General features: G+C 49.0%; 1 protein-coding gene across 4 annotated transcripts in view; it reads left to right on the top strand.

Annotated features, from left to right (window-relative positions):
- The first annotated feature begins 1,231 nt into the window (after window positions 1-1,231).
- GLCE (glucuronic acid epimerase) overlaps window positions 1,232-21,574 on the top strand; it is a 41,219-nt gene continuing 20,876 nt past the window's right edge. For 2 of the 4 annotated variants that reach the window (XR_009742097.1, XM_061446535.1), the window contains exon 1: window positions 13,799-15,557. The gene's annotated coding sequence lies outside the window, so the exon portion shown is untranslated. The other 2 variants (XM_061446536.1, XM_061446537.1) reach the window with 2 other exon arrangements.

Below are 21,574 nucleotides of genomic sequence, written 5' to 3'. Positions count from 1 at the left end.
TCCGTCAAGGTGGTTTGCATGTGTCTGTGTCTGCCCCAGGGTGTAAGCAAACCACCACAGAGGCAGTCGCAGAAAGGCTGAGCTGCTTCATCAGGTGTCCCTAAAGCTAGACTCCACTCGGGATGCTTCCTTACTCTTTAGCTCCTCACTGGGAGCTTAAGGTGAGTTAGACTTTGTCAAACCAAGCCTTGGAACCGCTTCTGTAGCAGCAAACTGTTGGTGCTGCTGGGAGCAGGGAGGTATTGGCCACCTCCAGCCGTGTTTGTGTGAGGGATCTCTGCGTGCTCCAAGCACAAGGCGAAATTGGCTTTGGTAGGAAGGCTGCCATGGGGGGGGTGCTGGAGGTGCTTTAGTACAGGACCAGTTGTTGTCATTACTCTCCTTTAATGGGTCTTGACGCAAAGAGATGCGGCCTGTTCACGCTCTTCGTTTTGCTTCTGGAATTCACACCCACTTGAGCAGTGTGAGGAGGAGAAACCCTGATGGATGCCTTCCATGGGAACGGGGAAGTGAAGCAATATCCATGTGCTCTTGGGAGAGCTAGAACGGGCACCGGTGAGCACACGGGGGATGAGGACAGTGTGTCTCAGGGTATGTACGGTGGCTTCTGTCAGAGTGCAACGTGCACATCAGCTGCTCTGGACCTCATGTGTGAAACCTTGTGCTTTTATAAGGGCCTGTAGGGACAGGCCAAGGGGAATGGCTTTAACCTGCCCGAGGGGAGACTGAGCTGAGCTCTGAGGCAGAAGCTCCTCCCTGTGAGGGTGCTGAGGCGCTGGCACAGGGTGCCCAGAGAAGCTGTGGCTGCCCCATCCCTGGCAGTGCTCAAGGCCAGGTTGGACACAGGGGCTTGGAGCAAGCTGCTCCAGTGGAAGGGGTCCCTGCCCGTGGCAGGGGTTGGAGCTGGAAGAGCTTTAAGGTCCCTTCCAACACAAACCAGTCCATGATGATTCTATGAAAGTGTGGAAGAGGTCTCAAAATAAAAGAGATTTTGGGCACTAATGCAAAGTTAGGAGAACACAAGTTGTGCTTATGCTGTAGTTGCAGGCAGGTTTGAGCCTTGTGGACTGTTCTGCCCATTTGGAAGCTCACAAGAAGAATGCCCGGCAGTAGTATCACCATGCAAACTCTTACCTAATACATTCTGCCTTTAAGCAGGATTTTAATGTTCTGAAGGCAAATACCTTCCAGGTAGTGGAAGAGGATCAGTGTATGTATGGGAGTGAGATCTAGTTTTTCCAAAGGCTGCTTGTTAGCTTCAGGGTGAGCACAGGCCAAAAAGTGTGAAGTTTTGGGTGTTTTTATCTTTTTGACTTAGCAACTGGAGCCTTTTGGTTTGTTCCATGAGATGCAGGAGCTGCCAGTCGTTAATAGTTCTGCTAGTTAGAACTGGCCACGCAAGAAAGGCTTTTAAGGACGTGTGCTTCTAACTTGGCCAGTTGGAACAAGCCTTAACAATCTTTAATGCATGTGTGGAGGCTTCTTGCCCTGCTAAGATGCTCTTTGGCATGGTTGTGAAATGTGGGTGAATGATTGCACTCTGTTTACTCAAAGGCGTTGGTTTCACTTCAGTGACCCACGAACCCTTCGGATCCAGTCAGCATCAGCAAATAGAGCTGAGGTCAGAGGCCCCTCAGTTAGCCAGGAACACCTTTTATAGGAGCCAGTCCCTTCCTACAGAGACACAGCATCACTTCCACGCCTCCTTCTCTCTGCCCAGCGTGTGGAATGGCCCTTGACACTGTGCTCTAATAAGGAACGAGGACTTGTTTCAATAAGGAGATCCTGGCACGGGGCCCTTCAGGTGGTGCCTGGGGAAGTCCTTTTGCTTTTCAGGAGGTAAGAACATCCCTGCCTGCATTTGGGATGGAGGCAGTGTCCTTTTCAGCGATCAATGGAAGTATCCTGAAGCACAGCCTCGAGTAAGCGGCCCCTTTTCTTTACCACGCAGCGTGTTACACAGTGAAGAATTAGTAGGGACCTGAAATGATTAGTATCTGGCTGCTGGCCCAGAAAGAAGGAAAGCTGGGTCTGGCAGCATTTGACAGTAATTTTCTGTAAGACAAGTGTCCTTAGCTCTTTCATTGTCCAATTGATTCCTTAACAATAGCACTCCCATTTGTAATGCTGAGTCTATAGGGCTACTCTGGCAGGAAAAGAGAGAGGAGCACAAGTCACCGGGCAGGGCACATGCTGCAGTAAACAGGAGGTGGCTGCTACAGAGAAACAGGTAAATGTGGGTAAAAATAAAACCAACAAAACCCCCAGAGCCACCCAAAATGTTTGGCAGCTGTCACCTGTGGTATTGTAGCATGAAGAGGTGATAACCAAAACACAGTGGTCTCTTTGCCTTTTGTGGTCTCTGGGAGTTTTCTTCTTTCTTCCTTTCTTCTTTCAGGATCTCTACTCCTTCATTAAGAGAAGGACTTCACTGAGGTTACATCTAAAGTCGTTCTCTTTCTCTGAACATTTAATTGAGGCAGAAGATTAAAAGGCATCTACTTGTGGTGCTTCTTAAACTGGTTACTTGCGTGTTTGGGTATGTTTTTAATGAAGCAGCTTTCATGTCTGAGCCGCAGTCAAAACTTGGAGATCTGATTTCTGCTGGGTTTCAAAGCAATTGACTCATCAACTGCCTTCAGCTCTGGGGGCCCCAATGCAGGAGGGACGTGGAGCTGCTGGAGTGAGTCCAGAGGAGGCCATGGAGGTGCTGCGAGGGCTGGAGCAGCTCTGCTCTGGAGCCAGGCTGAGAGAGCTGGGCTGGGTCAGCCTGGAGAGGAGAAGGCTCCTGAAGGGGAGACCTGAGAGCAGCTCCAGTGCCTGAAGGGGCTGCAGGAAACCTGGAGAGGGGCTTGGGACAAGGGATGTAGGGACAGGCCAAGGGGAATGGCTTTAACCTGCCAGAGGGGAGACTGAGATGAGCTCTTAGGCAGAAGCTCTTCCCTGTGAGGGTGCTGAGGCGCTGGCACAGGGTGCCCAGAGAAGCTGTGGCTGCCCCATCCCTGGCAGTGCTTAAGGGCAGGTTGGACACAGGGGCTTGGAGCAAGCTGCTCCAGTGGAAGGGGTCCCTGCCCGTGGCAGGGTTTGGAGCTGGAGGAGCTTTAAGGTCCCTTCCAACCCAAACCATTCCATGATCACTTTAGCCTTGTGTTTCAGACCTAAAATGTCAGATGTTCCTCTTTTACAATATTGTCATTTTGTGATGTTTTCCCTTTCCCCCTCCCCCCTAATGCTAAAATTGTGATGCTTCTAAAGCAAATTTGTGGAATCAACACTTATAAGTGGGAAGTATTTCCTCGTGCCAGTAACCCTTGTGCAGCTTTAGCTTTCCTGCAGCCTCAGTGGATTTTCACCTCTCGTTTCTGGAATGGAATGGGAATTTGCTTCCTCTCAGCACTCACTGTTTGCTTGACTCCCCCTTGCCCCCGTGCTCCACAGTCACAGCCTTTGCTTCTGTTTCTTCACCTCTTTTCCTCTTGGCATCCTTTTTGCTTCCTGCTCCTTGTTGGTGTCTTTTCAGCGCTGGGAGGTGGCACCTCCTCTGTGTGTGATAAGTGGGTTGTTGGCTTAGAAATCCCTCCTCACTGCTGATCTTGGTGCCAACTGAGCCACAGGTGAGCCTCGGCTCTTGCCTTTAATGTGAGTGAAGCATGGCTCAAACCTGGGGCAGCACAGACAGGCTTTGTAGTGCTCTAGGTAACGTTTAACCAAGTTTACCTTCTAACCCCACATAGCTCCTGAGCCATGCTTTAAATGTTAATAGTGAATCGGAAATATTGGAGGTGACAGAGGAATGCATGGTAATGAGATCCTTCTGAAGCAAGCTGGCTGCTCATTCCAAAGGCAGTGAGCTTTTAATCAGTGCCTTATCTCAAGTATGGTACCTTTTGTTTTGTCCTCATTTATATTGCTTGTGTTATGAGTCAAAGATCAGCCGGTGTCCCCTGGTACGGGAGCCAGTTGGCTGGTGTCACTGTATAAGATCTGATTTACAGGCTTTAGGTAACGGGTAGCTTATGGATCACAGAATGGATTGGTTTGGCCACGGGTTCAGGAGTTGGGGTTTATTTGTCCATAGTCGCACTCTTGGAAATGAAGATGTTCAGGGAATGCCCGTGTTGCTGGGAGGAGTGGCTGACACGCCAGAAGGCTGTGCTGCCATCCAGCAAGACCTGGGCAGGCTGGAGAGTTGGGCAGGGAATAACTTGATGAAATATAACAAGGGAAAGTGTAGAGTCCTGCATCTGGGCAGGAACAACCCCAGGTTCCAGTATAGGTTGGGGAACGACCTGTTAGAGAGCAGTGTAGGGGAGAGGGACCTGGGGGTCCTAGTGGATGACAGGATGACCATGAGCCAACACTGTGCCCTTGTGGCTAAGAAGGCCAATGGCATCCTGGGGTGTATTAGAAGGGGGGTGGTTAGTAGGTCGAGAGAGGTCCTCCTTCCCCTCTCCTCTGCCCTGGTGAGACCCCATCTGGAATATTGTGTCCAGTTCTGGGCCCCTCAGTTCAAGAAGGACAGGGAGCTGCTGGAGAGAGTCCAGCGCAGGGCAACGAAGATGATTAAGGGAGTGGAGCATCTCCCTTATGAGGAAAGACTGAGGGAGCTGGGTCTCTATAGTTTAGAGAAGAGGAGACTGAGGGGTGACCTTATTGGTGTCTATAAATATATAAAGGGGGAGCGTCACGAGGATGGAGCCAGGCTCTACTCAGTGGCAAACAATGATAGGACAAGGGGTAATGGGTACAAACTGGAACACAAGAGGTTCCACTTAAACTTGAGAAGAAACTTCTTCTCAGTGAGGGTGATGGAACACTGGAACAGGCTGCCCAGGGAGGTTGTGGAGTCTCCTTCCCTGGAGACATTCAAAACTCACCTGGACCCATTCCTGTGTAACCTTATCTAGGTGTTCCTGCTCCGGCAGGGGGATTGGACTAGATGATCTTTTGAGGTCCCTTCCAATCTCTAGCATACTGTGTGTGTGCTCCCGTGCAGGATCTCCTGGATAGAGACTTTGGAGCCTTGACTCTTGGCTCTCTCAGGCATCATGTGTTCCCTGTTTCATGATAATAAAATCTGAAGCACCTGAAGCAGCTGTAGATCTAAGCAGCAAGGTTAGCCACTCAGACACCCAACCCAGTGGGGCTTGGGCTTCAAAATGTTTAGGGCTAATGCATAGACCCATGAAAAGGCAAGGGGAGGACAGAGCTGAAGTGGCTGAGTGAAATGAGCTTGGCTTTTGCTGGTGGTAGAACACTTGATGCTCTCATGTGTGGTGGGGAGCAGGAAGGTTAACGCTTGCTTTAGCTTCTCAAGTGGCTTCAGTCAAGCTCCGTGTTTTCTGTCCTCTTCTTGCCTGTTCCAGGATCGTGGAGCTTTCCCTGTGTCCCTGGTGGGTGGCTGTGAGCTTGGTTCGGGCTGTGCCCTGGTGAGAAGCCCTCTGAAGAGGCTGGTTTGAAAGGAGCGTCCCTGAGCCGGTTTAACCTGGGAAATGGGGCTCTTTGTGTGTTTCTTTTCCTCTTTTTGATTGCATTAAGTCATGCAGGAAATTCCAGATGGTTCTGGCACAAAAGCTGTTCATCAGGAGCAACGGGAGCTGCTGAAGCCATGGGGCTGCCTTTGGAGGTGAGAACTCCGGATCTGTGTTTGAGCTTCTCAGTCTTGGAGATACCAAAGGTTGAGCTCAGCTTCAATGAGTGTGTCTGGTGCTTGGAAAGGCAGCTCTGTGCCTCTTAAGCTCTGGTTCCTGTGCTGCAAGTGATGATTTCCCTGTTTCTTCTGGGGTGTGGTGTTCCTGAAGAACTGTTTCTGCTGGTTTTGTTCCCTTGTAGAAAAGAGGAAGTTTAAATCTGAGCAGAAAGAGCTTATTTTCCCCCTTGTTCTATTTAAGGAATGTTTGAATTTCCCATAGGAATCTTCCCAACAATACCAAGAGATCCCAAGTATTTCCTGGGGAAAAAAAAAAGCACTTGAGGAAATAGGACTTTGGTTCTATTGGTCACTAGGAATGGGTGAATGCCAGCCTGCTCCAGTGGAAGGTGTCCCTGCCTGTGGCAGGGCATTGGAACTGGATGAGCTTTAAGATCCCTTCCAACCCAAACCATTCCATGATTCTATGATTTCTTCATGGAACCCTCCTGTTCGAAGGTTCCTGATGTGAAGCTGAGCACAGAAAGCTGCTGTGACGTTGTCTGAGCAGGTTTCATCAAGTTCTTTAACACAGCTAAGTCTGTGTTAACTGCTCCGTGTATAATCGGCTCTTGCCATCGCTGCTGTTTAATGTAGGCTTTCTTAAACCCCCTAAGGAGCTTTCCTCTCCTCGTAGGGCTTTCAGACGTTTCCCTTCCTAATGATAAATGTCAACAAATGAGATCAGAGCATCTGCTGCTGTGGGAAGGGAGAGGTCATTTTCTCAGTGTGGTTTGGGCTTGGGGGGGTTTGTTTCAATGTTCTCCTTCGTGTGGCTGAGAAACCAGAATAGATCCCATCCCTCATCCTGCAGAGAAGGGGAGCCTTTGGTGGTGTGTGATGTGGTGGCACCCGCCGGGACCCTCTGGTTGTACTTAAAGGGAATATGCTTGTGCGGGCAGGGATTCTCCAGGGCTTGAGGGGGTTTTCTGCTGGTTGAAGATCCAAAGAATGAGGCATCCGTGGAAGAACAGGGAAGATGCTGAGTGCAGTTGTAGTTGTCATGATGTATTTTTAATCGCTACTTAAATAGCTGTGCACCTCTGCTCCATTTCATAATGGGTCTGGGGTGCTTTTCCCCCTTGCCTACGTGACAAATCGGCACTGGAGAAGGTGAATTTGGATCCGATGCCATCCGAAGCCAGTCCCGCAGTGCTTTGTGCGCTGACAGCCGCCTGCCTCCGCCTGTTAGTGGGCTTTGCTCTAATTCATGCCCTGAGTACGCTTCCAGAAGAATCTGAATTCCCCAGGAAGTGAAGCTGTCAGAAGAGCTGCTCGCTTTTGGGTAGGCGGGAGGAAGAGCTGCATCCTGCTCAGCCATATGTTAGCAGTGCCTTAAAGGCAGCAGGGGGTTAGGATTACAAAAGGGTGAGGATTCAGTCACCCCTAAGCCCAGGCAGAGCAGGACCCCAGCACTCGCTGTGTGGGGCTACAGATGGAGCTCTGCTGTTCAGCTTCCAAAATTCTCCCTGATGCCTGTGGCCTCACAAGCACCAGGATGTTCCTTGTCCCAAGCATGCTGCCTTTGTTCCCAAAGTGAGGGAGCTCCCTGTGACCTGCTCTTGGGCTTTTCTTCCAGCCACTCTGCTTGGAAGCCTGTCCCGAGCTTCATGGAGGACATGGAGCTGCGAGGGCTGGAGCAGCTCTGTTCTGGAGCCAGGCTGAGAGAGCTGGGCTGGGGCAGCCTGGAGAGGAGAAGGCTCCTGAAGGGGAGACCTGAGAGCAGCTACAGTGCCTGAAGGGGCTGCAGGAAACCTGGAGAGGGGCTTGGGACAAGGGCCTGTAGGGACAGGGCAAGGGGAATGACTTTAACCTGCCAGAGGGGAGACTGAGCTGAGCTCTTAGGCAGAAGCTCTTCCCTGTGAGGGTGCTGAGGCGCTGGCACAGGGTGCCCGGAGAAGCTGTGGTTGCCCCATCCCTGGCAGTGCTCAAGGCCAGGTTGGACACAGGGGCTTGGAGCAAGCTGCTCCAGTGGAAGGTGTCCCTGCCCGTGGCAGGGGTTTGGAGCTGGAGGAGCTTTAAGGTCCCTTCCAACACAAAGCATTCCATGATTCTATGGGCACATTGCAACCAAGGGATGTGGTGTTTATCTCTCTGAGCTATTTTCAGTGCTTCCCTCAGCAGACAAGAAGCTTTCTGCAAGTCCCTGCTCTGTAGCTGAACCTTTGAGTACCTCCAAAGCGAAAGAGCATGCTATGGATGCCAGGGCCAGCCGGACTGCGGCACTTTGTGTTTGAGGAAGCCTCATGGAGGTAACTGGCAGTGAACTGGGAGGCTTAGCGAGCCCTGCGGTGAGGTTCTGCAGGCAGCTGCCTGTGCTGTGCCTTGCTGTGAGATCTCAGCTTGACGTGCAACGCCTTCACACTTCCATTGGCACGGTGGTAACTGGGAGCTTGGCTGCTTGCGGATCCTTGGTGGCCAGGCAAAGTAGGTCAGTTATTTTTGAGCGTTATGATTCATTTATAAATGCCATTATTTCCTTGCGATAAGGTAGATCTGAGCCCTCCAGTCTTACGTGAGGGGTGGCTCTTTGCAACAGGAAACTGGTGCTTCCCAGTAAACAAACTCCTTCCCTAAGGAGAGCTGGGAGCGAGTGGAAAGGATTATTTTTAAGCTTTAAGCTTTGCCTGTCTGGGGATTTGTTCTTTCCCATGAAGTGGGTTTAGAACAGAAAATCTTTGGTGGCATGTACTGCTTCCAAAGCCCTTGGCAGATGGGTGACTTTGTTTCCAAACATCAAATGCTGTAGCTGTTTAATGCCTGTTCTAAAGCATGAGCAGCACTCTCGGAGAATGTTCATATGAAGCCTGCTGGGAATTAGACTTTTAAAAGAACTCTTTCTATTCTGTTATCGGGAAAAGTGATGAATTATGGAGAACTTAATGCAACACTTGGATTCCTTTGCTTAATATACTAAATAAGATCGCAGTGGAAAAAAGAAGGGAGCTGCACTCATGTCCTTACGTTTAACTCTGTAGTTACTGCGAGGTGTGTATTTGCTTTGCTTCCCTCTGATAGGGAAATAGCTTTATATCAAAATGAGCTGCTCAAACACAGTTTTAACCTGCAGTATCAAACCCCTTGAATGCTGGTTGGAAGGAGGAAGAGCAGCACCTTGCTGAGAGGTGAGAATGGACAGATAGAGGGGAGAGAAAAAAGGTGTGCTTTTGGGTTTCATGTCTGCCAGATGCCTTCCTCAATAGGGACTGCTCTTATTTCCACTGAATGTTTCATAAAGGGCTTTTTTTATCACTCTATGAGTAGTTTATTACTGCTCTGGACAGGAGCTTATGTATCCCTATTGGTATAACATGGACAAAGTCACTCAATGCACATTTAGTGCTTATATTTGATCTTTGAAGGCCAGGTTGGATGGGGCTTGGAGCACCCTGCTCTAGTAGAAGGCGTCCATGCCCGTGGCAGGGGGTTGGAACTTCATGAGCTTTAAGGTCCCTTCCAACTCAAACCAGTCTGGGATCTTCAGGCTACATTTACAAGCAAATATCTGGTGCCTTGTATTTACCAAAGAGTTACACATAGAGAAGGTGAATTTGGGTCGCAGAGCTGAGGATCGCAGTAAGCACCAGCAGAGGATGTTTTGCATTAGAGAAAGGATTTTGCACGGTTCCACGTTTCCTTGGGAAGGCAAACCCTGGCATCGGGGTTCAGTAACAGTGAAGCATTCCTGGTATTTGTGCACTGTAAAATTGACAGAGTAATAGAGATGCAAATGGGCTGCACAACACTGCAGGCTCCATAGCAATGCATCATTGCGAGGTGCTCCTTAGCTATATACAAAACTTGGCTTTGGTGCAGGAGTGAGGTGTGAGATTTATCAGGTTCTCACCTTTTTAAGGGTGTCATTCTCAAGTCTCTAAATGCCTTTTTTTTTGCACAATTTTATAGTATGGGTGGCTTGGGAAAACAAAAGCTCTCAGATCCTTTGCAGAACCGCCACGTTTTGATGGCTGGTTTGGGGTTTGGAAGGCTTAAGGTGCTGCTGGGTTTCTCCGACACTCGATTGCTTGCCTTGTGTCTTTATCAGAAGGGCACAGCCTCAGGAGGTCAGGAGCTGGAGCTGCCTGGAGAACCTTGCTAAGGGTGTAGTGGCTGCAGGATGCATCTTCTGGTGGTGGTGCAGCAGCACACAGGACTTGGGTCTGCAGACTTAGCAATGGCACGTTCTGGTTTTGCCTTAAAACCCACCTGTGTGAGCCTGAAAACTCGAGTATTAGCTTCTAAACCTATGTAATTGGGGCTGGCTCAGCCTGGAGAAGAGAAGGCTCCAGGGAGACCTTAGAGCAGCTCCCAGTGCCTAAAGGGAATTTCAGATTTGGCTGCTGTGAAGTTGTCCACTTTTCCAGGAGGATTTAAGTTTCCCTTGCAGAAGGTTGCAGTGTAGAACGTACCACGGATCAAACGTGTTGCCTTGGTGGCTGCTTGAGGACTAAAAGGCACAATTCCCGCTCCACGGAGGCATTGGCAGAGCCATCCCCACGTCCTGCACACGCACGGTGGGTTTGTTCTCTCTTGGCTTCCGAGTGCCCTCTGCTGGCATTGGCTCCTCTGCTTCCAGGGAGCAGGTTTGCTCTGACTGCAGCAGGTCCTGCGTCGTGTTTGCTGTCACTTCTGTGTCCTGCAAACCCCTTTCCCTTGGTATCCAAGTGCAGTTTGGTCCCCTTGGTATCCAAGTGCAGTTTGGTCCCCTTGGTATCCAAGTGCAGTTTGGTCCCCTTGGTATCCAAGTGCAGTTCGGCCTCCTGCTGTTTATCATCGTTTCTCTTGGGATGTGCTTCAAAACGTTCTTATTCCACTGTTCTGCATTGCAAACTTAAAGTTAGTCTGGATGGGGAGCCCCTGGCTTCCTGATCTTGCATGTTGGGGCTGCGTGGATGAGGCTCACAAGCCTAGAGAGGGTGGAAAACAAGATGCCAATGAAACCATTGTGGCTACAAGAGCAGAGCTTGCCATGCTGGTGCTCTTGAACAGAGATTTGCCCTGCTCTGGGACCTGCAGCAGCTCCTGCTCCGCTTTGGTGGCCAGAGGCAGGCAGGTCCTTTGTGTTCGAGACAGTTCTGGGCTGAAATAATTCAGGTTCAGCATTATAATGTTACTTTTTTCCCCCCACCCTGTAGAACAAAGGGATCACTATTAAACTGAGCCCTGGTTTTAATCGAAATAACCACTTTGCACTACACAGCAGCCAGAAAACCCAGCTGTGCTGGGACTGAGCACTGGAATGGCAGCACTTGGAATGGTTTTAGTGCCTCTGTGGCTCAAATTGAGGGACTCGTTAGTCAGGTTTAAGCCCGTGAGCTTGAGTCAGGCTGTGGTTCCTCTTTCTGTGGCCCTGGAATTCCTCCTCTCACTGGAAACATTGCTGGGTAAAGGTGAGCACTGTTTAAATGGGCAAAAATGAGGCTGGAACCCAAACCAGCTCCTGATTTGACTATTGATGGGTTTTATATCTATATTTTGGGGAGGAGGTGGTGCTGCCACTGGAATGAATATTGATTTAAAGGAAAGCACATTGTCGGGGGGTTATGGTACAGTATTAGTGCGGCTCTGTTGCGGGTGGGTTCAGGCAATTATGAATCCCACGTCTGCTCCATGACTGCTTCATGAATATTGATGCTGTCTTCCCACTGAGCAGTTAATTGGGTGCTGTCACTTTAAGCACCTTATTGAAATTGAAAAGCACTCTTAGTAAGTGACAAATGTCATCAGGAAGCTCTGTGTGTTGGGTGCATGGTGTTGGGGTGCCTGCGTCTCCCTCTGTGCCCTCCAGCCGAGCAGCATGATGATATAAACCCTTTGCTGGCCTTTGGCATCTCAGCTGAGACATCAGGTCCCCGCTTCCCTGTTGCTCTTCTGAGTGTCCGTACCACCATCCTGCACAGCTGGGAAGTGAGAAAAGCAGGGTTAGGGAGAAGACACCCATCTGTATCCCGATGGATGGGCACGGGTCAGAGGAGCTGCATGGGTAACAGGCACTGTATGAGAGCAGAAACCCAGAGCTCGGGGGTTTCTGGCCGTGTCAGATGCTCTATGTGAAGTGTGTAACTTGAACCTGGCACATTCCTGACTTGGATGGGAAAATGCTAAAGCAGCTCGGAGGAGGAATCGTGCCTGTGGCTCAGTGTCAAGTGTGCAGCAGCTGGGAGCAGAGGTTTCTTTTCTCTTAATAATCTTGGAGCTTTAGAAACAACAGCTTCTGGTTTATGGATCCCCCAAGTGAAATAGGAGGTCTTGCTGTTTAATAGAAACAGGGTAAAATCCTCCTGCCGGGGCATGAAGAGAAAATGTTACTTTGGTGGATTCGTGAGAGAAATGGGAACAAAATTAGTTCAGCTGGTTTTGGAGCATCTCTTTAGGCTGTGTCCTGAAAGATCATAGATCTCATGGAATGGTTTGAGTTGAATGGACCTTAAAGCCATCCAGTTCCAACCCCTGCCACGGGCAGGGACACCTTCCACTGGAGCAGCTTGCTCCAAGCCCCTGTGTCCAACCTGGCCTTGAGCACTGCCAGGGATGGGGCAGCCACAGCTTCTCTGGGCACCCTGTGCCAAAATCCATGTTCTTGGCTGTTTTGCCACTTTGAAGGCAGCACGTGCCCCCGTCACACCGCGTTCAGGCACAGCGGGCTATGGACACGTTATCTGTTTGCTTGCAGGTTGCAGGCAAAGGGGTTTTAATCACCGGGTTCCATGTACCCATGAGTCACCAAACTGCTGGAATCACTGTAATTCCGGGAGGATACCAAAAGGGATCCAAAGCTTCGTTTCAGTGCTGAAGCGGAGTTTGGAGAAGCGAAGCGCTGAGTGGAGCGCATCTTAAAGCGCAGCAGATGGCTTGGACCAGCGAGCAAAAACCGGTCTCTGCTGATGGCTTGGAATCTCTCATTTCATGCATATATTCATAAAAGCTGTTGGTAAATGTGCAGCTCTGTGTACGTGAGGTTTACCCTCATCTGCTTTCCTGCTGGGCATTGGGCTGCTGATTCCAGCGTGGCTTTGGGCTCCTCTGAACGCAGAAGAGGTGCTCTCCTTCCCTCGGGGCTGCATTAAGCATTGCCTTCTCCTGCTCTGTTTCTGCCCTCTCACCCTCTGCTTACTGCAGTCCTGGTGGTGCTGGCTGGCAGTCTGACTGCACCAAGATCCGAATCCCTCTTCTGGAGGTATCCCAAGGGGTTTCTTCACTGCTGGAGCGATGCCCTGGTCTAGCCCCCGGTGCAAGCTGTTTGCAGGAGCTGCCTCTCGCCTTGTGAGAGGGAAGCTGAGGGGGAAGGCACCTGCTTGGCTGCTCCGTGCTCAGCCCCAGGCAATCTCCTGGGTTTATTTCCAGGCTCTGCAGCTGCTCTTCCCGCAAGCCAGCAGCAGACAGATCCATAACGTGGCCAGATTGGCTCTCCTGGCTGTGTCCAAGCTGTTGCAGGGATGCTTATTCGCAGAGAGGGCTCGGGGGAGAGCTCGTAGCAGTCTTACAGTACCTAAAAGGGCTGAGAAGAAACCTGGAGAGGGGCTTTGGGCAAGGGCCTGTAGGGACAGGCCAAGGGGAATGGCTTTAACCTGCCCGAGGGGAGACTGAGCTGAGCTCTTAAGCAGAAGCTCTTCCCTTTGAGGGTGCTGAGGCGCTGGCACAGGGTGCCCAGAGAAGCTGTGGCTGCCCCATCCCTGGCAGTGCTCAAGGCCAGGTTGGACACAGGGGCTTGGAGCAAGCTGCTCCAGTGGAAGGGGTCCCTGCCCGTGGCAGGGGTTGGAGCTGGAGGAGCTTTGAGGTCCCTTCCAACCCAACCCAGGCTGGGATTCTGTGATTCTCTTTTCACCTGTAACACAGCAGCCCTGGCCTCCCTGTGTGGGGACAGCAGGGACCATGGGGACCTTTGCCCAACCCCAATCTCCACATCAGCAGTCAACAGCACTGCCGTGGTGCTGTGTATGGGGTGTTTTCTCGGGGAGCTGCTCCTGTGCGAGCGTGGTGCAGAGTGGGGCAGTTCCTGCTTTGTGAACTCTTCAGTAACGAAAATCAGTCTCTTGGAGGAGGCAAGTGAAGGAAGAGCTCTTGGCTGGGTGTTCTGTGAACATACCGAGCAGCCTTTAACAGTACATGTGGTGTGTCGAGTGGTTCCCATCATCTGCAGCCTGGCTGGAAGGGAACCACGCGGTGCTTTGTTGGGTTTGGGCTTTGTTCGCTTCGGTTGAGCAGAAAAACCAGTGCCAAGGAAATGAGTATTTTTGTTGTGAAGATGTGTTCGAGGCCCTGCGTTTATTTATTTCCTAAAGAGGATGCTGGAAGCCAAGCTGGCAGTTTAATGGTGCGTGATGCGCTAATAAAAACGTCTGTGCTTGTGTTTAAGCCTCCAAAGGGGAGCGAAGGAGCGCGGTGGTTATCAGCATTCAAACGGCAAGACGCAGGCTTAAACGTATGCAAAGCCTTGGGAAGGGGCTGAAGAAATGCCCTGAGTCTCTTGCAGAGAGCTTCTGACAGGCACATCGCATCTCTGAAAGTACGGGTTGAATTATTGGAGCTGCCTTTGTTTATTAAATGGAGCCTCCAGCAAGAGGATTAGAGGAAGGAATTGCTGCAGGCTCAGCGTTGCGTTGGCACGCAGCTGAACGGGGGATAACATTTACTTTATGGAGCGAACTCCGATAGATCTGTAAAAGATCCAGGTGTGTGGTAGATACCTAAAGAAGCAGCCTCCAAGTGCATGACTAAGCCTCCTGTGACGGGTCCGGTTTGCTTTTAGCAGCGCGTAATCCGTTTAAAACAAGGCTTCTTCCAGGCAAACTCCAACAGAAGAGGGTTTGTTTCGTTTTCAGTCGGGAATGCCAGGGAAGGATGCAGAGAGCTAATAAGAGAGTAATTATACATGCTATTGCTGGCTGGAGCAAGGGCAGAGACCATTAAAATGCCATTTTAGGAGTTAATTATATGGTGTTTCCAGTCGATGCTGGTGTCCTGGTTTCTGCTTAATCGACGTGTGGCGTGTATTTAGGATGTTGTGGTCGTGACATCTAATTTCTATTTTAAGCAACTTTAGGCCACTGTTATGCAATAGTGTCCCAACCCCGTTAATACACGGATTCCAGCCTCCACAGGGCTTGTGCCTGTTGGATTTGTTCAGGAAATACGCAAAAGCAATAAAAGAGATGGGAAAAACCTTCAGGAAGTATTCTGGGACAGGCACACATGCCATAAGTAAAGCATTGCAGTGGAATCCAGTTAGTTAAATCTCTCCTGAAGCTCATTTAATAATAGCAGAGCCTCTGCTACCGCTCAGATGGAGGCAGCTGTGATTTGTTTCAAGGTTAGGCTTTGACTTCTGTTTTATTAGCTTTTCAGTTCGTGCCCCTCCACTTGTGCAGTGTCTCGAGTCGGGCTACACCATGGTGTAGCTGAAACAGGGATCCTTTAGATCGGGGCTTTACACTTGGGATCCTTCGGCAGGGTGTGATGAAAGCCCCCCCCAAGGCAGATGTCAGGATTTGCTCTTCAGCCGGGCAGGATTGTGCTGGCGAGAGCAGATGAGGCTCCTTTGCAGCTGATGTGATGCCTGGAGGAAGTGACATTTATGTTCTTGATCCTTCAGTGCTTCTGCATGTCAAGAGCTGAGCCTTGAAATCCGGCTGCAGTGCTGTCTTCAGAGCCAGCAGGGCTGAAGGAGAGGATTCGTACAGGGAGAGGGGGAAACATCCAACTCCGATGGCCGTTGCAGACCCTTGAGTACTTCAGTTCTCCCTTCTTTTCTCCACATCTTCCCTGTAGGAGATCGGAGAGGGAAATCACTTTAACTCGCCAACAGATGCGGTTTTGAAGTTGAAAATTCGGAGATGCATTAGGATTCAGAGACCTCCCTTTGCTTAAGGTAAGAAAGGAGCAGATTCCCCTTGTTTCCTCCTTAATAAATGCCTATTTTCAGTTAACTCCAGGGCTGGAGTTTCTTGAATGCCTTTTTGCATGTTCAGCCTGCCACCGATGCCTAAATGGTTAATGTTCATCCCATTTAATAACTCGCAGCTGCAGGAGGCATATGGCTGTGTGCTTGTGGGAGGTGTGTGTGAGACCCAGGTCTGGGCTGCTCGGTGCTGGGACTCCAGGGGTGTGTGTGTGTGGTGCTCGGAGGGGATGAAGTGGTGCTCGTGGTGCAGCTGAAGGGGTTTCATGCCTAAAAGCTGGTTTTTGGAGGCTTTTTTCCCCTGTTTGATGGTAAGTGAGCTTGGCAACTTCCGAAGGATGCTGGGGGGGGGGGGGGGGCTTAAATCACCATAGGCTCATCATCAAATCGTATCATAGACTTATGGGCTGGAGGTGGTGAAAATCCCACTTTGGAGAGGTAATAGTTGCATGGATTTCATGAAAGGTGAGACGTGGTGAGCTGTAGTTATGTTACCATGGCATCCCTAAATTACTCCAGTGTGAGTGCCTGGGAAGTATCAATGGTGAATTATTCTGGATCCTGGGGAAGGTGGTGTGTGAGAACAGGCATGCCATTAGCTCAGCTGTTTGTTTTTAGGTGAGAAGTGTGTTAATTACCTTCCTTTGTATGCTGTATATAATTATCCATGCTTTAAGCAGGAGCTGGTAGTGCAGAAGTGGTAGGCTTTTTTTAACCTGTTGGACTAGCATGGAGCCTTTGGATGCTGTATAAAATACAGGCATTAAACTGAAGCTTGGCTTTCTATGAGTCTGAATTTTCAAGTGAGGTTCTACTTAACCAGCTCTTTTATTAGTTGTTGTCTATCTCACCCTGTCATATATCAGGGAGTCTATGCCCATGGCAGGCAGCTGGAACTGGGCGAGCTTTAAGATCCCTTCCAACCCAGTCTGGGATTCTCTCTCTTGCTGTGCTTCAGGAGATTCAAAGGCAGAGATGCCAGAACTGGAAGGCAGGGAATGTTGTCTGGGTTTTTCCGGTGCCTCCTATGTTACAGCTGGAAGATAAAAGCTCTTTCGGAGCTGCTACACCAGACAAGTGATTTCAAAGCATTTCTAAATGATGAAAGGCAACTTTAAACTTCTGCCTGGTAATTAATACAGTCTGCTGTGCTGTGCTTAATCTGGAATGGGGGAGCTCCATTGTTCAGGCTCTGGCTGCTGAATCCATCCAGGCTGGGTGAGTGCTCCTGTGGATCTGCTGGGGTGGGTTTGGAGCTGGCTGTGCAAACGTGGCTGTGCTGGTGGATGGGATCTGTCATCGCCCGTTACTTGGGGCAGCAGGGCTGTTTAGGGCGCAGAATGTCTGAGGTTCTCTCCTTACTTTTGAATGAGCAGCAGGCAGCATCTGTGTGAGCAGTTAACATCCTCACTCAGGAGGAGGAGATGAGTTTTTAAGCGGACAGACCAACTTGTTTTGGAAATGAGGGGGGAAAAAGCATCCATTTTGTGTTCCTGCACCGGGCTTTCTATCCTCTGTGCAGCTGGAATGAAAACCAAACACTCTGAATGAATCCCTTGTGGTGCTTTGGGTTTTATCATTGCTTAAAATGTTCACTCTTCTCTCACTCGCTGTATTCCCCCCATCTACTCGTGAGCTGTTTGCCTTGTCAAGCTCATCATTCTTCGCTGGCTTTTCCAAGCTTAACTGATGGCAGAACATGGTTTTTATGAACACCGAGGCAATAGAAGCTGAGACAATGCTCCTGCTTAGTGGGGGAATCAAGTTTTGCTGCCAGGTTTTAAATATATATCCTCTCAAAGACGCTTAGCAATCTGCTTATGTGAGCATCAGGAGTTTTTCTGTTTAAAGTGGAGTGGGGTTTTGCGATTTCTTTCCTTTAGGGTGGAAGTAGTGAAGGTCTGAATTGCGAGGGACAGATGAAATTAAGCCGCAGAAGCACTGATGGCAATCTACAAAGCTTTAATGTGTGAATGTAGTCTGGGCATTATCCATATTTAGAAGCAGTCTAGATTGAATCCTGGAGAAAAAGCAGAGTTCTTCATTGACTCCTGCCTTGATCGTGTGCTTCTGGAAGTGATGGATGGTACGAAACAGTGGTTTGAAGGAGATGCTGATATTTATTTTGCTGCTGCTAGAGCTGTATCGGATATTAATTGCCCCCAAGTTCAGTATTGGCGTAAAACATAGAGGGGAGGGTGGTAAAGAACATAGTCTGTGACATTTCCTTGCTTTCTGAAGCCCTTTTTTTCCTGCCTTCAGGAATTAATTCAATTTTTCAAGTGTGGTAGCGTGCTGTATTTAATACCTTTTAAATGACAGTGCATCAGTTAATAGGATGAAGAAGATCGGGGTGGACTGATAATGAATCTGCCAAGGGAAACAGCAGCAGAGGAGCATTTGACATAGACTGAGCAGTTTATTTTGCACAAACAGGGAGCATTTTAGCATCTGGTATTTTGCTGGCCCAGGACTGAAGCTTTCTGGAGCCAGTGTCTCTCTTGTAGTGCATCGCCTTGACCCTGGCTGGAGCTTCTGGGTGCCCTGCAATATCAAGTAATAATTTATAGGCTATCAATGGGGTTGAAAGAGAATAAAGAGTGAATGCATTGACTCTGTAGATGAGGAAGGGAGCCTGTAGCATCCTGAAGAAGCTAGGATTAACTTTATTTTTCTGCTTCAATATTGAACAGTTGCTTTCTAGAAGCGTTAGGAGGAGCCTCTGTTCCTGGCAATGGGGATGTGTGGGCACAACTTCAAGAAATCTTTACAATATTGATGAAAACAGGATGTTTTGCTGGCCTGTTCACTCCTCTCACTCACTACTAGAGGTGCCCGGGCACTACAGGCAGGAGCAACTCGCTGGTTGCACCCACACGGTCAATACACCCGTGTCTTCAACTTCTGCATCGGTCTGTCTTCCATGCCACACCTCCAGGTCAATATTGCCTTTCCAAAGCAGCGAGGGTGTTCTACATTATTCTTGGAGGCTGATGCCCTTCTGTGAAGTTTTCTCATCCTTGTCAATGGCCTCAGTTAATGTTTCCAGAGCTGGCTGTTAAATTAGCTTTTTCCTTAATAATTCTGTGATGCTTTCTTAACTCTACTTGTGCTTCAGTGGTAACTGTTCAGCTGCAGCAATTAGGATGAAGTCTATGTAGGTTGCTTGATCTATCATATATTTCAATAACTGGGGGTTGGAACTAGATGAGCTTTAAGGTCCCTTTCAACTCAAACCATTCCAGGGCTCTGATATCAGGGAAAGGGGGGATGCCCATCCATCTTCTCTTCTGCAAAGTGCTCTTTAAATTCAGCAAGAGAAGTAGCACGACTTCCTGGTACTGTGAGGAAACGTTCTTGAGGTGGACCTTTAGTGCATTTGTTGTATTAGGAGGCTTCCATTAGTGCCAACTAATTACATGGGCCATATTGCATTTGAGTTGCAATTACATTGACCGCTGTACAATAATTAGCTTTAATACAAGTTTCCATGTGTAGGGGAGATTTAATTGCTTGCTGGTTTTTGACAAAGATACTGCTGTTTCCCTTAATTGGGTTTCCCTTGTCTTCTGCAAGTGACTCTTGAGAACTAGAAACCACTCGAGTAGGCAGATCCTGCCACCAGGAGTTCTCAGAGATGAATATGGCATTAGTATTCCCTCTGGCAGCTTTGCTAATGGCATTTTGTCCTTCTTGCTCACAAGCAAATGCTTTGTCTTTGCAGCCATCTAACAACATCAAGCCTCACAAGTGCGTTCCTGGGATGCAGCCCTCGCTCTGGCTGAAATAGAAATGCTTTTGGATCGCACTCGTTGATCTGCAGCAACTTACATTAATGGAGGAAGCCTGCTTACATGTCCTGATGGTTGTAGCTAACAAATCTGAGGTTGGAAGGGACCTTAAAGCCCATCCAGCTCCAGCCCCTGCCACGGGCAGGGACCCCTTCCACTGGAGCAGCTTGCTCCAAGCCCCTGTGTCCAACCTGCCCTTGAGCACTGCCAGGGATGGGGCAGCCACAGCTTCTCTGGGCACCCTGTGGCAGCGCCTCAGCACCCTCATAATAAAGGATTTCTTCCTAATGTCTACTCTAAATCTGCCCTCTTCAAAAACACTTGATTTGCGTTACTAGTCAACGTTTATAACGCATAGACTAGAAACACTTATATATGCACAGAATGGAAGTGCTTATCTCTGCACAGAATGCTAACTGCATACGTTTCTGCTTAAAAACATTTGCTTTGAACATTCTTTCTATTCCAGTTTTCAGCAAAGCCGCTAGCACCGAGCCCCAATGAATCACTTCATCCTGCCTGCGTGCTCAGCCTCTTGCTGCAGTGCATGCTGCTGAATGGGTTCAGCGTGAGCAGTGTCATCAGCGAAACCATTGTCAGTGCTCATTGCTAACTGGATCTTTGCATGTTTGCAGACATGTGTTGGCAATGCCCTCACCAAGTCGCTCAGAGCTGAAACCCACCCGCTTGTGAGCCGGTTCTTGCAGGGCTCTATGTGTCAGGGCAGCCCAACAACAAAGCCCCAAATATGCACTAAAGAACTTGTTAAGTTTCAGATCATGCTTTCAAGTGTGTTGCTAATAAACCATTTTTACAGTGACGTGATGACTTCCATCTGTGGAGTGATTTTAAGTGTCTTCCTCTTAACAGCTCTTCTGCCCACAGCAGTGTTATATGGTCAGGATTAATGATGGAGGTACAGCGTTGTCAGTCTCAATGCATTTTTCTTGATACGTTTTCATTAGATTAATGACCTCATTGCAGGGTAGCCATAACTTGTCTATAAAGCAGTCGTTATGTTTGTGACAAGGTGGATTGATAAAGCTCTCCTCTTCGTGCTTGTTCTCCGCCTTTAAGCCCTACCTTCGTCTTCTTTGCAAGTTGGTGAGCAGGGAACCAGGAGAAACCAGCGCTGGCTTTGCTGTGCTTGGTCTCCTCCCAAGCACTGAAGCTTGCTTCTCTGTGTGGAGTGAAGTTTCGAGGTCAGCTCGTGCTGCTTCTGAACGCTCTGGTTTGTGGCACTGAGCTGAGTGTCTGAGCCAGGAGGATGTTCGTGAAGGCTCCGAGTGCATCTTCAGGTGGAGATTTCTGCCAGCACGTTGAGTGCTGAAGCTTCTCAGTCTATTTAGTTGAGATTAAAGCGTTTCTATTTACTTCTCTTTTTGGTGAAGATATTGTCATTTTGGTAAAAGCTCTTCCCTCAAAGAGGCAGAGATCTTAAACACTTAAATTTTAACTTATTTGCAGAGTAGTTATAAGCTTTAGCTCTCTAGAGTATCTCGTAGTGACCTGAGCATCTGCAATTCCTGCTGTTCTGGGAGGTAGCAAATAGTGCTGGTTGTTCACTGTGAATCAGCAGGATTTAACAGAAAACACTATCATCAGAGGGTTGAACCAAGATATTAAAGTGTTCTATTGCCAGCTTAAAACTGGAAATACAGTCTTTTTCTGAGATGCGTGCAGCAAACCCAGGTATTTATAATCATGGAAAAATAGGTGGAAGTACAGCAGTGTGGGCTTAGGTGAGGATTTAGGAGCTGCTGCTGCAAAATGTGCTTTTTCTTGCTTTAATAATAAAAGCTCTTCTAGGAAACCTAAACAAAAGTATTTCAGATCAGGAGGTAATATTTGACTCATCTTCTTCCCTCCTTCCTCCATCAATGAGTTTAGAATAGACATCGTGGAGAGGAGAGAGAAGGTCGATGCTTGTCGTGTAGCTGGGTTGCTGGAGGACCTTCTTGTGTCCCTATTTTGTGTTCAGTTTAAGCATTTGGAACCTTTGTCTTGGCTTTGGAGCATATCCTCTGTGTGGTTGTTAAGTTGCTGCCCTGGTGTCTTTAAGGCAAGGCTTGCCGTCATTGGAAAATGTGTGGGTTTGGAAAACGAGAGCATCACTTTAGTCATGGACACCTCAGTGGCCACGTGTCACACTTGGAAGTTGCCCATGTGGAATTGGGTTCGTCTTCAGAGGGATTA

Source organism: Pezoporus flaviventris, unplaced genomic scaffold (genome assembly GCF_033815535.1).
Source record: "Pezoporus flaviventris isolate CSIRO_AGI_PZ_B2104156 unplaced genomic scaffold, CSIRO_AGI_Pfla_v1 ptg000006l, whole genome shotgun sequence".
Lineage (NCBI taxonomy): Eukaryota > Metazoa > Chordata > Aves > Psittaciformes > Psittacidae > Pezoporus > Pezoporus flaviventris.
This window is presented reverse-complemented; position numbering and strand designations above follow the sequence as displayed.